Raw genomic sequence first — 21,995 nt, 5'->3', positions numbered from 1 at the left:
TCTAATTACTAATTTGTTTCATCTACTACATTGTAAAGCCTTGAAAACAAGGGTTGTGTCTTGTTTACTGTCTTATTCCCAGCACCTGGATCAATGTATCTGTTGGCTGTTGCCACAATGAGACTACAAAACAAAGCACTTCAAAACTCAGTGGCTTAAAGAGACAATTGTTTATTCTTGCTTGTGCATTTGCAGGTCTGCAGGGGTTTGGCTAGTCTGGGTTTGGCTCCAAGATGTGGATTGAATCCACCTCTGCTTCACATGGCTCTTTAATCTTCCCTGGACCTGTGCACTAGCTCGATTACGCTCTACTCATAGCTATTGCAGAAAGGCAATAGAATGTGCAAGCATATTTGAGTCCTGTCTGCTAGTATTCTTTGGGATAATCACATGATGAAGCCCAAAGTCAATGGCAGGAAAGGACACTCTGCCATTAGTAAAGGGAACTTCAATGACATGTGGAAAAGAGGGTGGATATAAGGAAGCGTGAAAAATCAGGTCTAATCATTCAAGATACCACACCCAGTGCATGGCATACACAGGAGGGCTTCTAGATGTCAGAGTATGGCTTTGTTGCTCGCTTGCTTTCTCTTTCATGGGCCCCTTCCCCAATCACAGAGTCCTTTCTGTCTCACTCTGCCTCTTCAACCAGTATCTAACTGCACCTTTATTTACTTCTCCCCAAAACTATTTCCTACAAAAGCATGTCCTCTTGTTCAGCTTTGTGCACTTTAATGGAAGACTAGGTCATCAAAATGTCTCAGAATCCAGGATAATGGATTTTAATAGCTTAGGTAGGTGATGGGGAAGATTTGGAGGATCCAGTAACCTTGCCTGAAACTCCTTAAATTCTTCATCAGGTCCCAGGAATATGCTTTATGGATAGTAGAGCTGAGCCACCAACATTCCCTTACCTCTGTCTCTTAGGGCAACTGTTATTTTATCACTATTGTGAATGTCACTCATTTACTCCTTAATAGTAAAGAATTTTCTACCCTTCTTTCTATACATCCTTTCTTGTTCAAATGGATAAAGAGGAACTGGGAGAGGAAGGAATAAGTAATGAGTATTTTTAAAACACAATCTGTATTTAGTCTCTGCCTCAAATATATTTTATTTGGGAAAAGAAAATGTTTTATAGGTTTTTGAGGAGCCAGCATAATTATATAAAAATCATTTTATAGCATTCATAAAACCTTTTACTGTCTTCTATATGAATAGCATAGTGTATATGTAGAATTGAAACGAAGTTTAATTATGGAATTTTAGTGAAAAACTTGAAAGTAAAGGTAGTAGCAATAATTTTACCCTATATTCATCATTCATTCAGTAATGCTTTTGCTAGGAAAACTTTTTACATTACTGGAAAAAAACTACAAGCCTGTAAACTGTTTTCTTGACGTCATATTATTGGGATGTAATCAAGTTTTACTTGTTTCTGTTCAACAGTTAATAGAAAGCAAAAAAAAAAAAAAAAGATTTAATTTATAAACCTTACCTTGGCATCACATACTGAGAAATGTATGAATGTAATGTGAATATGATCCTAAGTGTTTTGATTACTTGATTTGTAGTGTTCTCTGTGATTTTAAACAAGCCTGCAAGTTCTTTGGTCCTTTCCCCATTGAGATCTGTTTATGGAGACTGCAGACTTATTACAAGAGGTCCCTGAATTTCTGAAGTGTGATCAGCACTAGTGTAATGATTTTAGCTTAGATATTTGCCACTTAAGAAAGAGTAACTAATTTTTCTGTTTAATATGTATTTTAATTTGATTGTGAACCCTAAACTACATGGAAGTATCAATATCATATTGAACTCTTGAGAGATGGCCTCTTCTAAAGATGAAAGCCAGCTCACCTTGTTTTGTGGGTTCCAATTAATTTGGAACTTCTGGGTCCTAACTGTTTGTGAATTTGTCATAAATAGGACACCATTTCTAACAAATCAGCAGATTCTTTGTCATTTTTGAACACCTAAGGATTAAAGCAAAGAATAATATGGCTCTGTGACTAATATTTTACTTTTGCAACATTGAGGTCTCTAACATTAGTCTCATGGCATTTAGCTATGTGTTTATTTTAATCCTAAAAAAGCTTAATTAAGCTATTCATGTCACATCTCTTACTTTCTTCCATAATTATGTTTATTAGAAAAAAATAATCCGAGCTTTAAGCTTCTAGTTCCCAGGTAGTTGAGCTCAGAGTTGTGTTTGACTTGTGAGACAATAATAAGACTTTGAAGAAAAAACAAAGAAATAATACAACCCCTTAAAAACGGGAAATATTAAAAAATAGATATTTTCTACCTATTCAGGATCATTTGCTAGGGAACTCTGCTGCTTTCCTTATCCCAAAGCAAGGAGGTTGTCTAACCTTAGAAAAGTTCTCTTACAGCATGAAACTCTCTGACTCAGTGGTTATGACTCAGCATGCTTGACAGCCAGGTCTAGCCTTGAAACATCAGATGCAATTTCCTGGAAGCTGTTGTCAAATCTATTTACAAAGCCAAGCAGAAAAAGTTTCATCAGGAACTCAATTGTGCTGTCTTGGGTATCTATAGAAGCTCCTTTATCTGCAGCAAGGCAATAGAAATTACATGGAAGAGGGTGAACGGTGAAGTGGTTACCTGTGGCAGTACACTGAAAAAGGGAACAATGAGTTTTATTGCTTTTCTCATTCCTCCACTCCCGACACATGAACATTAAAAAAATTACAAAACGCGTGCATGCGTGCACCCATGGAAGAAGGGAGAGTATGGGAAGAGAGGAAAGACAGAAGGTTGCCATTTCAATGAAGACCTTTCAATGAAGGCAAGATGTCAGAATAAAGCCTCTGGGGAAGAGATTATAAGAGCTAGAAGAACTGGTTTGTTTCTCCACTGGTGAGGTGAAGAAAGAGTGTGAGAGTGAGAAGAGCATCAGAGAGAAGGGATTTGGAGAAAGGTACAGGAGAGGTGTGCTGTACTTCTCCAGTCCACCCTCCTCGTTATGGGGCTTGGTGGTACTTGACTCCTCTTCTCATGCAATTGGATTCCCCTAAGTTATTTGCCCGTGAAATTTGGGGGTGAGTCTTTAATTAGGGAACTGGTGACTATTTTTTGACTGGAGTTTGTGGAGTAACAGAATTTGGGGGCAAAGAAAGAAGAGGGCTAGAATGGTATTTCTAAGAGAGAAAGGGCAGAGCCCATCCCCATGTCCCATTTGGGAGTGACAGTCGTTTCTAAATTTCTCATATAGGCTGAGAGAAGGCCAGAGAACTTAGTTTGAATCAGGAGCCAGATCACTAGTTCCCCAAGAAATTGCTCAGTCATGTAAGAACACTCTTCAACAGTTTTTGAGGTAGATGGTTGTAGTTAGGCATACAAAAATCAAGTGGTAGACAGACTGGGACTTCAGACTCCCATGGGTCTTTACATCTGTCAACAGCTGGTCATCCTGGACACCTGGCTGAGAAGCAGACAGGGTGGAGAGAAGGTGGTGGTACACTGACTCAATCCTCACAACCCTAACTTCTGCCAGCTCACTGGGTGGCTTAAACAATAAAAAATCATTCTGTTACAGTTCTGGAGGCTAGAAGTCCTAGATCAGGGTGCCAGTATGGTCACGTTCTGGTGAGGGTCACTTCCTGGCTTGCCACCTTCTTGCTGTGTGCTCACATGGCCTTTCCTTGATATGTGTGCTTGGAAAGAGAAAGAGCTCTCTTTCTTTCTCTTCTTATACAGTGGCTTTATAAGATTTTATCAGATTAGGACTCCACCCTCATGACCTCATTTAACTTTAATTACCTCCTAAAAGCCCCATCTCCAGATAGTCACACTGGGGGTTCGGGCTTCAACATATGAGTGTGGAGTGGAGTACATAATTCAGTTCCCAGCAATACTATTCTCCATCCAATTACAATATCATTTAGGTTTTAAGAGGTGCCTGCTGAACTTTTCATAATTAATCAATCTGAGATCATGGGGCAGGTGTTCTAAGCATCCAACTTTTAGTTACCTCAGATGATTTTTAGGATTAAAAGAGATGAGTATCATCAGAAACTGTTGAAGAATTAAAATAATGAAAAGTATTGGTAGAACCAAAGAGGGAAGGCCATAATCCTGACTAACATGCCCCTTCTGGATACACATCCTCGAAATCTGAGTTTAGAATGAGAGGTCAGCAGCAGAGGACACTCAGTTTTATGTGATGAGTCTTGTTTTCATTCATTCTACTTCTTCCTTTTAAGGACTCAAAGTTGTAAATCTTTTATTTTATTATTATTATTATCAGCCACACCACACAGCTTGTGGGATCTTAGTTCCCTGACCAGGGATTGAACCTGCGACCCCTGCACTGGAATCACAGAGTCCTAAACACTGGACTGCCAGGGAATTCCCAAAGTTGTAAATCTCATATGTCTCATTTTAGCAAGAAGGCCTCATTTATTTTGGCATAAGGAACTTGACAAAGAGAAGTGATTCTTAAAAGGAAGCAAGAGAAACTCCAGGTACCACACAGAGATCAGATTACAGATTGAATTGGCCTTTTATAAATATTAGGAGCCACAGTAACTGCTCTAGTACAGCTCCTAGGTTTTGTTTTGCAATGTCCTGCCTCAATGTTCCACTGCGTAAGCTCCCATTACAGAGCTACAGACCTTATTGACTCATTACTGGGGTCAGTTAGGTGTGGAATGGGTTAGGAATTGCTATAATATCCCATTTTGTTGCTGTCGTACCCCATTATTCGAGCTGACGCAGGGCAGTGCACTGGATGTAATGCTCTTCTTCAGTACAGAAAGAGACAGCTTAATTCAGAGACTGTAATAGCTCTAACAGACCTTTTTAAACAGACTTTTAACAGGGAGAATATTCTAAAAATCAAGGCACCTATACAAACAAATGAAGAAGTCTCAGCTCCTACACACTTGCTATCTACAAATGCTAAGGCAGTTCCAGTATTCAAGTTCAAATGCTGAGAGAGTGGTAAGGAGACTCCTGTGGTCATAGTGACCATTTTGAAGAACAGTGCCGTTGAGATCAACCTGCAGATTTCATTTCACCTACAGGTTCAGGAGAAGAAGTCCCTTTGTTCTTGGTCAGGGTTGTCCAGGACCTGGCACCAGACCTCTTAATTCCCTGGGGTATTGAGCCAGGCCACATGACAGGGTCCACAGTTCTCTTATTCCTGACTCAACCTCTCAGGCTACTTTCCTGACATCTGGTTTACTATTCCCTTATGGTAACACTACCCATAATTCTATCTCCCTTCAATGCAGAGTCTTAAAGTGCACTGGAAGCCCTTAGAACTGTAAAAATCCAGGGCAAAGGCAGCAGGCAATCCCATTTGAGTATAGAGTATAGAACATTAATTGAAATTAGATTTTTTTTACATTAAAAATAATACAGCTATTTTGGAAAAATTAGCAGCTGTTTTGCACATATTGGGTATTATGGTAACTAAATATTTACATTCATTTTAGTGCTACTCACACTTGAAATTAAATGTTTGTTTGGGAACTTAGTTGTTTCATGACTGTCTTCCTCAGAGATGGTTAAGTCCTTGAAGGAAAGGATCTAGTCTCTCTTGACTGTCTTGTCATCCCTAGACTTAGTACGGATGATTCATAATAGATTATCCATAAATTATGGTTGTAAAAATGGGCAAGCCCATGGTTTCCTTAACCATGGTGATTTGGTGACAAAGACTATTTTAGCCTCTTTTCTCATCTTTCTGCTACTGCTGTTTAGTGTCATTCAAGTTGGCTACTACTTTTACTTCTTTGCAAGTGGAGCTTGAGTGTATCTAAGTGTATTCTTGTGACCTAGGGCAGGGTCCATCAGGAAGTGGCATACTCATGTTTCATAGAGCCTCTTTAGATACTTAAATAATGATGACATCAGAGGAAGCCACAGGGTATAAATGGGGGATCACTAGACTGGAAGCCAAAGGCATCTTAGTTTGCTAAACGATTTTAGGATGCTATTTAATTTCTCTGCACCTCAGTTTCCTCCTTGAAAAGAGATGGAATGAAACACCTATTATATTTGTTTTTGTTTGTTTGTTTTGTTTTTTTAATCTGAAATGGGAAAACAGCCTGGCATATAGTACCCATTCAATTCACGTTAAATCTGATTTCCACAAATCTAAACAGTTGTCAGTTACAGTTTAGATGCACAAGATAACAAGTGGTCTTCTCCAATCCTGACCTCAAGAGCAAGTTCGCCAGCCTTTCAGTTGGACCACTTATTGCTTAACTACCTCCCTGCTCCCACAACTACAGTGCACTGCCATGACGTATTTGCCCTTAGACTGACGTAGCAGCTTATAACCTTGGGAATGCTTAAGTCATCTTGCAGAAGTCTTAGTTGAAAGAGCAAAATGTGAAGTAAATAATCTGCAAGGTGTGGGTGCTAGGAAGTCTGTAATCTAAGGATGGAAAGGACTTTAGAATTCCCTAACTTTCTTCTCAGACTATCCTTCTTGATCCAGAAAACTTACAGAAACCACCCTACAAGATTTCCAGGTCATGGTATGCAAGAATTTTCAGAGAGAACTGAGTACCTGTCGTCCTCAAGCTTCTGCAGGGGTAACTAGATAGCGAACCATGGGCAGAAGCCAGCAGGATACAATTACAGAAATCACAAGAAAATAACCATGATATTTTAAAAAATATCAGTCTTTCAAATATCATTAAGACAAAATATCTTTCTCAATTATAAAATAGCAGATAAGGGAGATTCTGGAACTCTCTAATTGGACCATTGTCTCTTCTGCAATCCCTAAGGATTTATTAGTTTTCACATCTTGAACTACGAAACAGAATAAAAGGATGGTGACAGGTGGACTCACATGGTGCCTTTTAAGTGAATTAGTCATTTTGATTATACAGAGTATAGCAATATCCCTCAAAATTTGTTCATACCACTAGGATTCAAGTGTTGTTCAAGGCATTTTCTCTTTGGTGAACTATTGCCATAGGCCAGCGGCCCCTAACCGTTTGGCACCAGCGACTGGTTTCGTGGAAGACAGTTTTTCCACGGAAGGTGGGGTGGGGATGATTCAGGCGGTAATGGGAGGGATGGGGAGCGGCAGATGAAGCTTCAGCTCACCTGCCGCGCACCGCCTGCTGTGCGGCCCGGTTCCTAACAGGCCGCTGACTGCTAGTGGTCTGCGGCTGGCGGAGGGGGGTTATGGGCCCCTGCCATAGGCCGTTAAAAGCTCCAGTGATTTTCAGTTGCGGAATACGCACCCCACATTCATTTTCACTAGATGCCTGGTTGCTTGAGGTCTGCTATATAATGCCTTCATTTTAGGTCCTTTGTTAATTGTTTTATTTTTCTTCACTATTTTTCCTACTAATTGCTATTGGCCTTCATTAAGGAGATTGAAAACCTGCCCACTGCCTTCTACTGCAGCTGGCCTTATGGCTGTCCTTTGAATAATAGTCATTAACATCTGTGCAAAGTGATTTTTATTCACAGAGTTCTGAAGCATTAATTAGTGTCATAACAACCCTAAGAGGGAAGTAATTATAATTCTCACACTTTTTACACAGGAGAAACTGAGACACAGCTGGGTTAAGTCATATGCCCAAGCTCATGCATAAGAAGGTGAAGAATAGACCAGGACCTGAGGTACACAAGAGCTTCCCTCTGCCTGACACCGGTGAGCAATCTAGACAGACTGCATACAGCATCACACTGCAGAGTCTCCTGGATGGGTAAAAAAATCTTGTTTTGATTCTTATCATGGGGACCTTTAGTAGAATCTCATAAGGACGGAAAGTTTCTGAGACATCAAACTAGAAAATAAGCATCGGTTTTCCCCATGGGGAACTCTAGGGGAAATGTGAAGTCCCCTTATGAAGACATGTGACGTGCATTGAAGGTACATATGATGCAAGTCAGCCATCCCTCTTTCTGTTATCATCATTGCATCTAATGGCTTCGTGAACATTACTCTTCCCCAAGACTTCTACCTCAGACTCTAATGTAGCACTAAGGAGAAAAAAAATCACTGTCATACATTTCTATATCAAACCTCAAACCATAATGGATTTTAATACAAGAGTATTAAAAATAGACTATTTCAAAATTATTTGGCTAATCTGTGAGTTAATAGCTTCCCATATGACGCATAAGGTTTGGGCATGATCCCATTAATAACAGTGGGTATCTCTTTGGCCAAGCCTAATTTTGAAGCTAACATTTATTGATAAGACTTAGGGGGGTTGCCATTTTGTGTGCACATGCTTAAATACTTGCTCAATAATCAAAGACATAATTTCTTAAAAGCATTCCATTTTTCATTATTTTGTAGCTTATTTTTTAACATTCTACTATCTTATATAAGATAAAATGAAAATTATATATTAGTCTTCTCCAAATTTTTCCCCTAGAGCAAGAATTGTTCATTTAAAACAAAAATGGAAAGGCTTTTGGAAAATTATGGAGTAATGAACTGGTGTCTCTAGATGCTTTTATGGAACCACAAAGTTAGGAGCAATTAATATCCTTCCTGACTCCCCACCTCTTCCCTTTTGTCTGAAGTAAGGCAGAAATGAGAACCCATAGGCTGCGCCTGACTAGTTCCCTCTGCAGATCCATTGATCAGTCAGTCTTGGTCTGAGTTTAATTTAGGAGAGAAGTAAATATGATTGTGTAAATTTGACTTAACCCTAGACTCCAAGTTAAGAGGTAGGCACTACTGCCACTTTAGATAAGAGTATCTTCAGATAAAACACTGAGTTGTGTGATTTCTAAATCTATACTTAGTCCATTTGGTAATGCAGCAATCCAGTGAGCTGGTTTATATACTATTCTATACTACCTTGTCCCCCAGATAATCTATGAATGACTTGGGGAGGAAAAGCTTGGCAAGTTTTGGGAAGCCACTAGGAAGGAAAGCCATCAATTATATTTAAAGGCACCGAGTGTTGTTAATTCCGCTCTAAAATAAGAATGAAACTGCCACCATCTTTTCATTCTCAGTGCAACAACTTAATCCTGGTCTTCCTTCCCTTCAGTTTATTCTCTTTATTGTTCAAATTAATGTATTTAACCAGTACTTACTGACAGAGAAAATCTAAAATGCAATAGATCATGTCATTCACTCCCCTATGTAAACTTCCGTAGCTTTAAATTTTAGATTTAAAATTCCATAGGTGGGATAAAGACTATTCATCATGTGGTTTCTATATGTTCTACAATTTTCTACTGAAACCTTGGGGTTCATTCAGACCTACTGCACTGCTATGATTTTATTTGTCTGAAAGAGGCCTTATGTACCTTGATATGTAATGGTTTCTCTTATAAGACTGTCCTCCTATTCGTCTGCTAAGTGAGATCTTACTCTTTGAGAGACTCCATTAAAGTTATTTTAGGAATAAATTTCCACCAACTCCTACCCACCCACAAACAACAGTCAGTGTTCCTACTCCTGTGCTTCAACTGTGCTTTGAACAGATCTCTCTTCACACACACCACCCTGTACTGTAATCACATTAAGTGCAGAAATGATTTTTCTCCTTCACTTGTAATGCACATAATAAGGGCTCGATAACTGTTTATTGAACTATCATTTCATCTGTGCTATGTCATTCTCCCTCTGTAAATAATAGTGTTGTATTGTTTCATGAATGTCCTGTTTTATTAGATACTTTATTTAACCAAGTCTCAGTTGTGTCATGGAAAAAAAACTGTGAAAATTATAATTATTCACTTTGCAAGGATATTATGTAGATTAATTAGTAGACTCAAAGTGCTCAGAAAATGTAGGACTTATTGTTTAGGTGTTAAGTTCTATTATCTAAGATCAGCAGTGAGGCTTTCTAAATGTCAGGAGTAAAGTTTGAGAAACCGCTGCCACAGAAAATCTGTAAGAAGGTGCAAGCTAGGTGTGAAGTTTCTTTTTAAGTAATTTTGGTTCTGAAACGTCACATTGTTGGCTGGTAATTGAGTTTATAAGAATAAGATTAAGGGGGAAGTGGAGTGTTCGGTGTTCTGTAGACGGATGTGTGACTGTCTATTTATAGGCATATATGTATTATATATACCACGGGTACACAAATATATATGTTATAGGTGTACAAAATCATGATGCACATATCATATATCTAAATATTCTATACACACACATACGCAGAGAGTGAGGGGAGAGAGAGTAAGAGAAGAGTTAGTTAGCTAGTTATTCCTGGGAAAGCCACTGCGGTTGAGGTTAAGGAAGGCTCTCTGGGTTACACTTCCAATTTATGAGCATTGGAATTTGTGTCCTTTCAAGTCACAATATGTATCCTCATGGCTTCAGAACTAACTATACACCAGTCAGTTCATGGGTGCTCAGGGAAATCTTTATTACTGACTTTGTGAATTATTGGTAAAAACAGACGTGGGTACACTTAACTAAAATTTCTATAAAGCTTGAAGACCTGTAAAGTTCTTTCATATATATTTGAGATAAAGCCCTGTTTTCTGACATTATCAGGTTCAATGATTGGTTGGTTAGTTGAAAGAAAATTATTTCATTGAGGAAGCTTAAAAATAATACATACTTTATTTTTATTTAAATGGTTCTAAAATTAATATCAATTTGTCAATATTTTTATATTGTGCCAGGTCTTTTCCTTTATTCTGGATTCCCTGCTTTGAATTTCATCTTCTTGCCTAATCCACATCTAAAATTCATCATATACAATTTTCAGATTTGGTTTCCTTAAAGAGGAGGGAGAATTTAAAGATATTTGTGAAGACAGGAGAGTACAAATTTCTTTGACATATTTTATGATTTTCTCTTTAAATTTTTAGTTTTCTTGATATACCTGAATTGATAAAGATTTTTGATAGATTTGCATTTATGGAGTCTTTCCAGAGCATTCAACTTAATTTTTATAGAACTGACTCTCCTTTTACATGTATATTTACATTAATTTATATAATGATTGAAATATGTAGTTACCATACATACCTAAGTTGTAAATACCTAAGTCCATATTCCATGAATTCTTGTCCAGAACTTTTCATTCACTGAATACATATATTTTTCTTAAATGCTTACTAGTGCCAGACACTGTGCACTATTTATGTTTCCATAAGAATGTGTGCTTCTCATTCTGCATGTGACATTTGCTATAAAAATTAATTCAATATTGGTGTTATTGTCGTAGCTGTCAGGGCCTATGAAGAACCCCAAGACTCTCTCACCCCTTGTGGCTTATGGACTTACGAGTCTGACAAAGTATACAAAGGGGCAGATTCAAGTGAGTAGAATTGCATGGGTAGATGCTAAATGTAAGGATGCTAATTCATGTATGTGTAAACATGAGAGGTCCAAATCAGTGAGCACCTGTGAAAGTACTTCAACCTTTGAACCATCTGCCTGGACTCAGGTAGCTCTCATTCTTCTAAATGAAGAGCATCTCCACCCATTCCTCTCTTTAGCACCCTCCATCTTGACATATACTACTCCAAAAATTTTGAGAAAGACCATAAATGCTTCCATAGTAATGCAGTCTGCCAGATGACTGCTTTTTGTCCATAATTTATACTGTACTTGTCATTATTGTACAACATTTTATTACCAGTCAGATCAATTAAAAAGTAATTTGTTTCAGATAGTAATACATTTTCTACCATCTTCATGATGTATAAAGAAAAAAGGAATACAAAGTAGTAATGTGTCCTGCCAAGACTTTCAAACAAACAAGCAAACAAAAAAGAGGTGGTGTTAGATTGTTTATGGCTGCACTTGTTAAATGGCTATGTCTTGAGGTGGAAGAAGGATTAGCAGTCTTCTCTGCCAAATGCTTGTATTTCTTTGCAGCAGGACTGTTTTCCTTCTTAATAAGGGCAACAGTTAGGTCCATAGATTTTGTTTTACTCTATAGTTGCTTTGTCTTCACAATAGACTAAGATAATTGATGTTTCACTTTTTAAAAAGCACACCCTATAGTAGTTGCAACATTTGTCCGGAATACCCAGCTCTAATGTTTTTAATATAATGTTATACTCATAGATGAGGCTAGAGGAAGTTCAGAAATACATGTTTTAAATGTGGTTTTTGCTCTGATTCAAGAAAGAAGTGTCTCAGGAAATTAATTGCTAGGAAAATCTTCTAGCCATGACTTGTCAACATGAAGCCATAGCTCTGGTTCATGAGTCTACAATGCCATTGTTACCAATAAGACTTCTAGTTTCAGTACCAATTGTTGGTTTCATTCCAGCGCCATGAGTCAATGAGCTGAGGTGGCTTTGCCTCAGCCAACAGGTGTAAGAGGTGAGAATTCATGACAAAGCTCCAATCAGATAAGAAGCAGTCTAGCCAGCTAGTGATGCCAAGTCACCCTGAGAATGCTGCTGTTGTCTGGAATTAGAACTACTTTATTATGATTAACATATAAAACCGTTTGAAGATTTGAATTTTACTCTAGGCAACAAGAAGAACAAGAATTTTCTTGTTAAATGCTTGAAATGCAGTTTCAAATACATAAGCTGGTCTCATCTTGAGAACTGGTATTTTACATGACAGATTGAGATATTCTTTTCTCTTATGTATGCAAGATCCAGGGGTTGCATGAAGCTTTATTGAATATTGAAAGCCACAGACTACCTAGGCATGCACTAGCCTTCAGCAAAATTGCAAAGGGATGAAGCTAGTGTTTGGGCTTTACTATCTCTCTTTTTCTGTGATCCTTTTATTGCACCCCTCTCTTGGTTTCTAATAAGTCAGTGGTGGGGTGGAAAGATCACTGAGCTCGGAGTTAGAGGAGTTAAGTTCGCCTCTCACCATTCAAAATAACAATTAGACTTACCCTAGTAGAGCATATGTAACAAAAATAACAAACCCTTATATAGTCAGTCAAATACTGTTTTAAGTGAATTCAAGCATTAACTCATGTAATCCTTAAAACCACGCATGATGTAGGTACTATTCTTACCCCCATTTTATAGATGGGGGAACTGAGACAGAGTGGATAAATAACTTGCCCATGTTCACACAGCTAGTGGCAGCTGGAGCTGGTATGGATTCAGGGAGTCTTGCTCATTGTTTTCATTTTGTGAGTTGGCCTCTGCAAACCTCTCCTCTCCCCATCCACTTGTTCTAATAAAAAATGAACAACTTGTAGTTCAACAACATGCCGTGCTGTTCTTACAAATGTATGCCTTTAAACATACTGTGACTTCTCTCTGGAATGTCCTTGTCACCCTGTCTAACAAGTAAACACCTTTGTCTTTCAATTCCCAGTTCAGATATCACTCTTTTCTCCAAATCAGATAAAGTTAACCTATCCCTTGTGTGTGTGTATAATATGTGTATTTAATTGAAAATATATTAAATTTTTTAAAATTTTGAAGTTCTTTAAGAAATGTATACAATATGGTACCAATAAATTTATGGGAAGAAGCATTCAAAAGATAAGTAAGAAATGAGAATAAAAATAAAGCACAGCTAAATGCAGGAATACAAGGTATCTTATTTTAAAATATTTAATAGCATAGCTAAAGTTGGCTGCAAATACAGTTCTAAGCTTCTAAGTAGCCAGAGAGAGAAAGAGATTTTTGAGATTCAGAATATCCATGGGATACATTTTTTAAAAGCCAGATGCTTAAGAACTATATAACTTTATATCACTCTGAAAGAAATTTCTGCCAACAGTCTTCATAAATAAGCTATTGGCTGATATACTAATAAATATTTTCAACTGCATTCAGGATTGCTATTCAGTGAGTATGCATTAGTATGGCCATCCTGATTATTAAAATGCTGAAGTACTTCCTTACTGATTGGTAAATAGACATTGCCTTGAACGCCTTTTCTCCATCCCTCAGTATTCTCTGCTCATCCGCATCATCCAGCAACCAGAGATGAAATGTGGCAAAGCAGGATGCTTTAAGAACTGCTGCAGCACTCTGGAGGTGTTCCTCCTGGTGGGCCAGTGTCCATGCCTCACAGGTTGTTAAATATGCTGGCTATCATCTCTCAATTAAAACAATACACCTCCTGAGACTTAGAAACTCCATTCCCTACATTACATAGCCACTTGGATTTCTTACGGATTCCTCAGTGTTAACACGTCATAAATCAAGTTTTAAGAAGTTGAATAAATGAGTAGATACAATATTGAGTTTTATGTTTTCCCTAATAGTTTTCTCAACTCAATGATCTAATGCCAAAGTACAATTTAGTAAAGGAAAATCTAAGAGGACCAAAGAATTTATACTTCTGGATGAACAGAATAACTACTCATACTAGCAACACTCCAAATAAAAGTATTTATCACGGTCACACTTTTAATGAGAGTTAGCAACAGGGTGCTCCAGAGTTTCATTTTTGGTGAGACCTGAAAGGCAGCTATTTTGTGTTGCTAACTAAGGACAGATCCACAGGCTTTGATACTGTGCCAGACTGAGGAGCAGAATCAAAATTTTCAGTGAAACTAAAGAAGCCAATCAGGACAGTTGTCTGGAGAGATGGCCCCTCCATCTCAGCACACAGGTGGCAGAGGATTTTTCCACAGAAAATAGTACTGGGGCCATGCCAAATATGACAAAATGGGCACCAGAGCCCATCTATACACCAAAATCATGGCCAGGTTATGCGGCCATGAGAAATTAACAAAGCATGTAAATTAAATCTTCTGGTGATCATTTTTTCTTAATTTTCAATTAACTTTATTGAGATATAATTGACTTACAATAAAATGAACCCATTTTAAGTGTATGATTTGATAAGTTTTGAAAAATGTAATTACCCATGGAAGCCACCCCAGATCAAATTATGAAATATTTTCATCATCCTACAAAGTTCCCTTCTCTCTCCTTTCAGTCAATATGTTACTCCCACCACCAGCCCCAGGCAATCACTTATGTGCTTTCTGCCATCATAGCTTAGTTTTTCTTATTCTAAAATTTCATAGTAATAGAATTACTTGATAGTTACTTTTTGACGACTGTCTCATTTGCTCAGCATAAAGTTTGCGACAATGATCCTTGTTGTAGCTGTTTTCAATGGTGAATAATATTCCATTGTATAAATGTCACAACACATTTATTCACTCAACTGTTCATGGATGTTAGGGTTGTTTCTAGTTTTTTGGTTTTTTTTTTTTAAATACAATTAAGAGCAATGCTGCTGTGGACATTTGTTTATAAACCTTTCTGTGAGCATATTTTGTATTTGCTTTTGGATTTCATTTTAACTTTTTTGGGAAAAAAATTAAACTTACAGAATAATTGCAATAGTATGAAGAATTTTCATTTACTCTTCACTCTAATTCCCCAAATGTTAACATCTTACATATCAGTGGTAAAATTATCAAAACTAACAATTAAATATTGGCACAAAACTAGAGACTTTGTTCAAAGTTCTCCAGTTTTTCTACTAATGTCCTTCTTGTGTTCCAGAACTCAATCCAGGGCACTGCGCTGCATTTAGTTGTCATGTCTCCTTCATTTCCTCCAGCCTAAGACAGTTTCTCAGTCTTTCCTTGACTTTCCAGTCAGGTGTAGAATGTACCTCAGTTGGATTCATTTGATGTTTTCTAATGATTAGAATGAGAATATGAATTTTGAGGAAGAAAATCACAGAGGAGATGTGCCCTTTTTAGTGTATTGTATCAGAGCTAAGTGATATCAATATGTCTTACGACTGGTGATGTTAATCTTGGTCGTCAGTTCAGGTGGTCCCTGTCAGATTTCTCCACAATAAAACCACTATCCTTCTCTTCCTATACTCTGTGTTATTTATTCATCTATTTATCTATATGTATAGATTTAAATATACTTATATGTATTAAAATATATACCTTAAAATAAGATGAACTGTTATATATATTCCAATTCCAAGCCACCCTCACAGGATTCATTCTAACATGCCCCTTGTGCATATTTGTAACCATACATTGCTGAGTAGAATTCTCTGACAGTGAGGAACTCTCATCATTTACAGTATACTTACTTATTTCTTTAGTTCCAGTACACATATAAAATAATTTCAGATTGCTAACATGTACCTCTGTAAGAAACAGACTTACCATTTAGAGTACAGTGTTTTGTACAATTCTTTTTTTGTCTCTATAACTAGAGTATCAAGTCAAAACACTATTACTAAGTTACTTTAGTCCGCTTCTTTCTTTCCATAGCACCACTGCCAGTCACAGCTCTGCTATGTACTAGCTCTGGGGCAATGGAAAAATTACCTGACCTCTTTGCCTTAAGTTTGTCATCTATAAAATGGAGAATGTAATGGTAAGGATGTTCTTTATTGTGAGTAGATGCCTGGCACATAATATTTGCTAGATAAGTATTTGCTATTATTATTGCCTATTAGTCATTATCAAGGCAATAAATTGACTTGCAATTATGACACACATAACTGCATTATAATCTAGTTTTGTCTTTTTCCTCTTTAGGTTGTGAGCTTTTTGAGAATAGGAATTAGGTCTTTATTTCTTTACACAGGTGTCTTGCATGATAAGTTCTCAAAAGATATTTATTGATGTTATTATTAGGTACATGCTATATATTAATAAAACCAAACAATATGATATGGTAAGTGCATATTAATGTGCTAATAAATAACTGTTTAGTATCTTTTCCTAGTCACAAGTTTGTGTTTTTGACATAATCTTTCCTGAAAAAGGACCTATTCACATATGCACATATTTCTCTTTTAGAAACTTATAGAATGGTGTCTAAAATTCCCTCTATTTGATCTATCCTTTGGGTTAACAGTTTATTTAAACTACTTTGGAGGGAAGATCCAACATAATCTGTCATAAGAGCTAATGAGATCTCTTTCATCTTTCTATTTCAAAAGAAAAGATTTGACCAAGATGGCACAAAAGGAAGAGGAGTCAGGGGATGTGAAGGTAAGAACAAGAATATTGCCATTACTCTGAAACAAGGATGAATATTTAGCAAGGATTAAAATGTAAACATTAAATCATGATTTCTCTCTAGGGGGAAGCTATAACATTCGCTTTCATAATGACAAATTTTATTCTTCTGGTAATAATCTGTTCTGATTGTTGTGTTCCCTTTAATTCCCACAAGTATTTTGCATGGAAAAGCATTACAGAGATACAGGAGAAATTTTTATCTGTCTTTATTTTAAATTTATAATTAGGAACTCTTTTGCTAGATAAATGTCAGATATAAATGAAATAAATAACATGTTTCATATTCTTTGATTAAACATCTGGGGAATGTGGAGAAATCATGTTTTAGAGAATCAGGAAGTAAATATTACCCTGAATATAATAATTTGGAATCATACAAAATTAATATAAAGCAAATAAGTAAATACCTTTGAAATGGTTAACTTTGTGCTTTAGCAATAATAGCACTTGACAATGTTTAAATAGCTAACAAAGAGGGAATTTAATCTGCCTAAAAAATATTATTTAACCAAAATTATTAATATAATTTCTGGTATCTGGGAAATTTTCATAATGTAATATCAGAAAAGATAAGATTATTAGATAATAAGACACTGATTTCCCCTAACTTCCTATAAAAACTTTGTGAGGTCATCTTCATATGCATTAGTACAACTTTGTAGACTCTCAAAAAGTACAAATTTTTTTTATCAGGTATAGGAGCCTACAACTCTGAATTGAGACAAAATTTACTGCCTTCCTAGAGAAAGAGATATAATACTTTTATTGTCACTAACATGTCACAGTAACCAAAAGCTTAGGTTTCTATGGAAGCAGGAACATTCAGTTGCTAGGTACTGAAAAATAAAAACTGCATTATTGTGTTATAGCCAAGATGATGAAATATCTTCAGTAAACCTACACACTAGTTGTCAAGCATTTATTCATAAAACATTTATTGATGAGGCATTCTGGTCAATGTACTAGGCTATGCATTTGGGGAATATAAAGATCAATAAGACATCCTATTTATATACACACAGAATTATAATACACGGTTGAAATTGGAAGGAACCCGATTAACACTTTTGGAAGTATATAAATGGAAGCCAATATTAAAATTATGTTAAGTTTCAGTAAAATCAGCAACAAAGAAGGGCTTAGTGACATGCGAGGAAAAGGACTTAGCCCTGCCTAAGATGTCATTGTTGCATCAAATCATAATCATTTTTTTTTTTTTAAACATCTTTATTGAAGTATAATTGCCTTACAATGGTGTGTTAGCTTCTGCTTTATAACAAAGTTAATCAGTTATACATATACAATATGTTCCCATATCTCTTCCCTCTTGCATCTCCCTCCCTCCCACCCTCCCCATCCCACCCCTCTAGGTGGTCACAAAGCACCAAGCTGATCTCCCTGTGCTATGCGGCTGCTTCCCACTAGCTATCTATTTTACATTTGGTAGTGTATATATGTCCATGACACTCTCTCACCCTGTCACATCTCACCCCACCCCCTCCCCATATCCTCAAGTCCATTCTCTAGTAGGTCTGTGTCTTTATTCCCGTCTTGCCACTAGGTTCTTCATGGCTTTTTTTTTTCCTTAGATTCCGTATATATGTGTTAGCATACTGTATTTGTTTTTCTCTTTCTGACTTACTTCACTCTGTATGACAGACTCTAACTCCATCCACCTCATTACAAATACCTCCATTTCATTTCTTTTTATGGCTGAGTAATATTCCATTGTATATATGTGCCACATCTTCTTTATCCATTCATCTGTCGATGGACATTTAGGTTGCTTCCATGTCCTGGCTATTGTAAATAGAGCTGCAATGAACATTTTGGTACATGACTCTTTTTGAACTATGGTTTTCTCAGGGTATATGCCCAGTAGTGGGATTGCTGGATCGTATGGTAGTTCTATTTGTAGTTTTTAAGGAACCTCCATACTGTTCTCCATAGTGGCTGTGTCAATTTACATTCCCACCAACAGTGCAAGAGAGTTCCCTTTCCTCCACACCCTCTCCAGCATTTATTGTTTCTAGATTTTTTGATGATGGCCATTCTGACCGGTGTGAGATGATATCTCATTGTAGTTTTGATTTGCATTTCTCTAATGATTAATGATGTTGAGCATTCTTTCATGTGTCTGTAGGCCATCTGTATATCTTCTTTGGAGAAATGTCTATTTAGGTCTTCTGCCCATTTTTGGATTGGGTTGTTCGTTTTTTTGCTATTGAGCTGCATGAGCTGCTTGTAAATCTTGGAGATTAATCCTTTGTCAGTTGCTTCATTTGCAAATATTTTCTCCCATTCTGAGGGTTGTCTTTTGGTCTTGTTTATGGTTTCCTTTGCTGTGCAAAAGCTTTTAAGTTTCATTAGGTCCCATTTGTTTATTTGTGTTCTTATTTCCATTTCTCTGGGAGCTGGGTCAAAAAGAATCTTGCTGTGATGTATGTCATAGAGTGTTCTGCCTATGTTTTCCTCTAAGAGTTTGATAGTGTCTGGTCTTACACTTAGGTCTTTAATCCATTTTGAGTTTATTTTTGTGCATGGTGTCAGGGAGTGTTCTAATTTCATACTTTTACATGTATCTGTCCAATTTTCCCAGCACCACTTATTGAAGAGGCTGTCTTTTCTCCACTGTATATGCTTTCCTCCTTTATCAAAGATAAGGTGACCATATGTGCGTGGGTTTATCTCTGGGCTTTCTATCCTGTTCCATTGATCAATATTTCTGTTTTTGTGCCAGTACCAAACTGTCTTGATTACTGTAGCTTTGTAATATAGTCTGAAGTCAGGGAGCCTGATTCCCCCAGCTCCATTTTTCGTTCTCAAGATTGCTTTGGCTATTCGGGGTCTTTTGTGTTTCCATACAAATTGTGAAATTTTTTGTTCTAGTTCTGTGAAAAATGCCAGTGGTAGTTTGATAGGGATTGCATTGAATCTGTAGATTGCTTTGGGTAGTAGAGTCATTTTCACAATGTTGATTCTTCCAATCCAGGAACATGGTATATCTTTCCATCTATTTGTATCATCTTTAATTTCTTTCATCAGTGTCTTATAATTTTCTGCATACAGGTCTTTTGTCTCCTTAGGTAGGTTTATTCCTAGATATTTTATTCTTTTTGTTGCAATGGTAAACGGGAGTGTTTTCTTAATTTCACTTTCAGATTTTTCGTCATTAGTGTATAGAAATGCAAGAGATTTCTGTGCATTAATTTTGTATCCTGCTACTTTACCAAATTCATTGATTAGCTCTAGGAGTTTTCTGGTAGCATCTTTAGGATTCTCTATGTATAGTATCATGTCATCTGCAAACAGTGACAGCTTTACTTCTTCTTTTCCGATTTGGATTCCTTTTATTTCTTTGTCTTCTCTGATTGCTGTGGCTAACACTTCCAAAACTATGTTGAATAATAGTGGTGAGAGTGGGCAACCTTGTCTTGTTCCTGATCTTAGTGGAAATGGTTTCAGTTTTTCACCATTGAGGACGATGTTGGCTGTGGGTTTGTCATATATGGCCTTTATTATGTTGAGGAAAGTTCCCTCTATGCCTACTTTCTGCAGGGCTTTTATCATAAATGGGTGTTGAATTTTGTCGAAAGCTTTCTCTGCATCTATTGAGATGATCATATGGTTTTTCTCCTTCAATTTGTTAATATGGTGTATCACATTGATTGATTTACGTATATTGAAGAATCCTTGCATTCCTGGGATAAACCCCACTTGATCATGGTGTGTGATCCTTTTAATGTGCTGTTGGATTCTGTTTGCGAGTATTTTGTTGAGGATTTTTGCATCTATGTTCATCAGTGATATTGGCCTGTAGTTTTCTTTCTTTGTGACATCTTTGTCTGGTTTTGGTATCAGGGTGATGGTGGCCTCGTAGAATGAGTTTGGGAGTGTTCCTCCCTCTGCAATATTTTGGAAGAGTTTGAGAAGGATAGGTGTTAGCTCTTCTCTAAATGTTTGATAGAATTCACCTGTGAAGCCATCTGGTCCTGGGCTTTTGTTTGTTGGAAGGTTTTTAATCACAGTTTCAATTTCAGTGCTTGTGATTGGTCTGTTCATATTTTCTATTTCTTCCTGGTTCAGTCTCGGCAGTTTGTGCATTTCTAAGAATCTGTCCATTTCTTCCAGGTTGGCCATTTTATTGGCATAGAGTTGCTTGTAGTAATCTCTCATGATCTTTTGTATTTCTGCAGTGTCAGTGGTTACTTCTCCTTTTTCATTTCTAATTCTATTGATTTGAGTCTTCTCCCTTTTTCTCTTGATGAGTCTGGCTAATGGTTTATCAATTTTGTTTATCTTCTCAAAGAACCAGCTTTTAGTTTTATTGATTTTTGCTATTGTTTCCTTTATTTCTTTTTCATTTATTTCCGACCTGATCTTTATGATTTCTTTCCTTCTGCTAGCTTTGGGGTTTTTTTGTTCTTCTTTCTCTAATTGCTTTAGGTGCAAGGTTAGGTTGTTTATTTGAGATGTTTCCTGTTTCTTGAGGTAGGCTTGTATTGCTATAAACTTCCCTCTTAGCACTGCTTTTGCTGCGTCCCATAGGTTTTGGGTCGTCGTATCTCCATTGTCATTTGTTTCTAGGTATTTTTTGATTTCCCCTTGATTTCTTCAGTGATCACTTCGTTATTAAGTAGTGTATTGTGTAGCCTCCATGTGTTTGTATTTTTTACACATCTTTTCCTGTAATTGATATCTAGTCTCATAGCGTTGTGGTCGGAAAAGATACTTGATACGATTTCAATTTTCTTAAATTTACCAAGGCTTGATTTGTGACCCAAGATATGATCTATCCTGGAGAATGTTCCATGCGCACTTGAGAAAAATGTGTATTCTGTTGTTTTTGGGTGGAATGTCCTATAAATATCAATTAAATCCATCTTGTTTAATGTATCATTTAAAGCTTGTGTTTCCTTATTTATTTTCATTTTGGATGATCTGTCCATTGGTGAAAGTGGGGTGTTAAAGTCCCCTACTATGATTGTGTTGCTGTCAATTTCCCCTTTTATGGCTGTTAGTATTTGCCTTATGTATTGAGGTGCTCCTATGTTGGGTGCATAAATATTTACAATTGTTATACCTTCCTCTTGGATCGATCCCTTGATCATTATA

This window comes from Balaenoptera musculus, chromosome 7, assembly GCF_009873245.2.
Source record: "Balaenoptera musculus isolate JJ_BM4_2016_0621 chromosome 7, mBalMus1.pri.v3, whole genome shotgun sequence".
Classification (NCBI taxonomy): domain Eukaryota; kingdom Metazoa; phylum Chordata; class Mammalia; order Artiodactyla; family Balaenopteridae; genus Balaenoptera; species Balaenoptera musculus.
Note: the sequence above shows the minus strand (reverse complement) of the source record.